This window comes from Leopardus geoffroyi, chromosome E1, assembly GCF_018350155.1.
Source record: "Leopardus geoffroyi isolate Oge1 chromosome E1, O.geoffroyi_Oge1_pat1.0, whole genome shotgun sequence".
Lineage (NCBI taxonomy): Eukaryota > Metazoa > Chordata > Mammalia > Carnivora > Felidae > Leopardus > Leopardus geoffroyi.
In genome coordinates this window covers 12663067-12666850 of record NC_059330.1, presented here as the reverse complement: position 1 = coordinate 12666850, position 3784 = coordinate 12663067, and the positions used below count along the sequence as shown (strand labels likewise).

Sequence of the window (3784 nt, the reverse complement as noted above, 5' to 3'; positions counted from 1 at the left end):
TCTTGCCATTTGTAACAAATTGGACGGAAGTAGAGTGTATTACGCTACGCAAAATCAGACGGAGAAAGACAAACATGATATGATTTCACTCACGTGAAATTTAAGGATCAAAACAGATTAACGTAAGAGAAGAGAAGCAAAAATAATGTAAAAACACAGAGGGAGACAAACCATAAGAGACTCTTAAATACAGAGAACAAACTGAGGAGTGCTGGTGGGGAGTTGGGTGGGGGGAACCCCTAAAGGAGAGAGAGGCTTTAAGGAGGACACTTACTGGGATGAGCACTGGGTGTTACGTGTAAATGATGACTCACTAAATTCTATTCCTGAAAAAAAGAAAGAAAAAAATAAAGAATTTCCTTCACAGGGGGAAAACAACAACACATAGATGGAACTAGGTGATATAAGGCAGCGAAAGACAAATGCCCTATGTTTTCACGCGTACGTAGAATTTAGGAAACAAAACAAATGAGCAAAGGAAAAAGAGAGAGAGAGAGAGAGACCAACCAAGAAACAGACTCTCCGCTGTAAAAAACAGAAGGATGGTGAGCAGAGAGGAGGTGGCTGGGGGAATGAGTGAACCAGGTGATGGAGATTCAGGGGTGCACTTGTCCTGCTGAGCCCTGGGTGATGTATGGAGTGTTGAATCACTGCATCGGACACCGGAAAGGAATCAACATTGTACGTTGCCTCTACAGGAACTAAATGAAATGAAGAATATGAAATAAAATGCAAAAAATGAATTAAAATATTACCAAATACAAGAGAATAGAAAAATAACGTTTAAAAACTAAGATGAAACATGAAAAACTAAAAATAGAAGATCCTATAATAAGCTCCCTAGATCTTTCCACCATATGAGATTCCAAGGAAAGTCTGTGACCCAGAAGAGGGCCCTCACCCAACCATGCCAGCACCCTGATCTTGGACTTCTGGCCTCCAGACATGTGAGCAATACATTTCCGTTGTTGTATAAGTCACCAAGTGTATAATACTTGTTACAGAGGACTGGGTAGACGAATCCCTAAACCAGAAGACAATTGATAGTATGGCATTGTATGGGGTACACCAGAGTTCCACGTGGCTCCCCTTCATGGCTATGATCTTTTCCCAACTTTTTGTTCTTGTAACAAATAGCGCTGACATCAATATTCTTATCACCCATGCGTGTGCCCAAATGCTCCCCACGCCCCCTTGTTGCCAAGGGACTTTCCCTGTGGTATATGCAAAGGTCGATTTTGGTTACTCATTACGCGGGCAAGTTGATGAATCATTTCTTTGATGGATTCTGGACTTTGCTTTATGCTTTCGGGAGACCTCCACTCCAGCATCATAGAATGAGAGGCGTCCCTCCACGCTTTCTACCAGTACTTTCATGGTTTCAGTTTTTCGGTCCCGGCCCACCCTACCGCCGCAGATGTCCTGTCCATGTAGGACGCCGAGAAGCACCGCTGTCGCTCTGAGAAAGAAGGTGGGCTAGGGGACGCGGACGTGCCGGTGACTCTGGGGAATTTTGCGCCGGCTCACGAGTCGCCGCCTCCAGTCTGTCCCCTTCCCGTCCGCCGTCCCAGGCAGGGGAAGGCGATTCCAGGGAGATTTCCAGAAAAAGGTTTTCAAACTCCCCCTTCTGCTGTAGGTGCCGAGCCCTGTCAGGCAGGGCCGATCCATCCAGGCAGGGAACTCCTGGGGAGGGGGGGTGCGGGGGGGGGGTCATACTACCCGGGGCCCCGCGGGACACTCTCCGCCCACCTGGCGCGGGGAAGCGCCATCCGAGGGGACCGGGACGAGATCGGACTCGCAGGCGGCCGGTGGTGCGCCCTCGCCCGCCTGCGGTCCGGAGCCGGCCCGGTTGTCTAGCGCCACCTGGCGCCCGCCTCTCTAGCCTTTTCCCCCGGAGCTCCGCAAGACTAGCGACGGCTGGGATTCGGCCGCAGTCAGCGCCGCAGAGTTCCAGGGGGCCAGCAGCGCCAGCAGGATGTGCCCGGCGGTGCCACGGCGTCGGCGGGTCTTGCCTTCGCTGGGGATTGGGCGAGTAGGTCTCTTAGGGAGGCTGTCGTCGCGTCTCCGGCAGGGGTTGTGGGGCTGCCCAGACGGGTCGACCAGCACACGCCGCTCGCCGCCTGCCGGCTGGCGGGAAGCGACCGCGACCGCGGCGGGTAAGGGGAGAGGGCGGCGGCCCGGGCTCGGAGACGGGGACCGGGCGCCACGGGGTTTCCCGTGGTCCTACGTGGATCACTGCCGTCGCACTTACCCGCCGAACGTGAATCCTCCTGGATTCCCGCTTCTTTCCCCACCTCGCGGTGGCTCAACGTGGGCGGGGACGGGGTTGGGGAGCCTTGGCAATGATGGAGAAAGGGGATGGGGGGCGGCTCCAGACTTCTAGTGTGCGACTGATGTGGCTGTTGCAGGGAGCGTGTGTGACGAAAGAGCCGTGTTGGACGCTGCCTTGCATGCCTCTTTCCGCAGTCCAGGTTGACCAGCAGTCTGCCTGGCTGGGGCTTGAGGGGTTTTGGGCGATTGACCAGCAAGCCGTCAGGATTCGTGCATGGATTATTTGCATCTACTTGAGGTTTGACGTAACTTTTTGCGTACAGTCACTCACTGTTGATTGTAAAATTGGACTCACTTCTGGTTCCAAGATGCTTTTGGAATAAACAGACTTCATCCCTGGTGCCAAAATGAAGTGTTAAACAGGTGTGTGTGTGTGTGTGTGTGTGTGTGTGTGTGTGTGTGAGTGACAGGGACTCTGAGGCACCTGCCTATAGAAACATGAAATGAAATTGCTCTAGGCCCTAATCTCCTTGCAGTTTCAGTCTGTTTCAAAATGAAAGCTCTTTATCTGCCCATTTGCAATTCTTTTTTCTGAGACATTTCTTTCGTAGAAAACTTTGGGCCCACTCACATAACCCATTTCTCTAGCCCACCGTGCAGGTGCTGCATACAATCAAGAAGCCAAACCCACAAGCTTGAAACAGGCTCTGGGGCTCAACTTACAACTGGCCTGCTGGGACAAAGACTACACCAGACCAGTCAGAGCGACAGTGGACCCCAGCACCTATCTTTCCCTGCCTTTTCCCCTCATAAGGCTAAAAATCACACCCAGGGGCAGAGAGTTATCATGCAAATAAAACATACCACGTATGAAAAAGCATGTTCTGTCAACTGCACCTGCACACCCAACTTCCTATATTTCTCCACCCTTACAGGGTTAGATGTCACTCCTTTCCTGCCTTCTACCCTTCGAAAACCTTCCCTGGGGGCACCTGGTGGCTCAGTAGGTTAAATATCCAACTTCGGCTCAGGTCATGATCTCGAAGTTCATGGGTTTGAGCCCCGCGTCAGGCTCTATGCTGACAGCTCAGAACCTGGAGTCTGCTTCGGGTTCTGTGTCTCCCTCTCTGCCTTTCTCTCTCTCTCTCTCTCTCTCTCTCTCTCTCAAAAGTAAACATTAAAAAAATAAAAACTTTCCCTGGCCATTGTTCAGGGAGCATCCTAGTGTTCCTTACCAAGACTGTCTCCATCATGCCCGGGCATGAGCTTGTACTAAATGCTATCCACACCATCCCTGGCCTCATGTCTCTTTCTACGCTCTAGAGTCAAAGATCCCCAAGGTCAGAAACATATATATGCATATGTGCATGTATATATTATTAAGCGATAAAAAAAAGAAGGAAATCTGCCATTTGTGACAACATCCTTGACAACATGGTGCTAAACAAATAAATCAGACATAGAAAGACAAATACTGTATGGCTCACTTACATGTGGAATCTTAAAAAGTCAA

At 50.7% G+C, this 3784-nt stretch overlaps 1 long non-coding RNA gene across 1 annotated transcript; it reads left to right on the top strand.

Moving 5' to 3' along the window:
• The first annotated feature begins 297 nt into the window (after positions 1-297).
• Positions 298-3281, top strand: LOC123604648. Its single transcript, XR_006715417.1, has 3 exons — positions 298-1471; positions 2072-2156; positions 2920-3281. It is a non-coding gene; the product is annotated as an uncharacterized LOC123604648 (long non-coding RNA).
• The last annotated feature ends 503 nt before the right edge of the window (positions 3282-3784 follow it).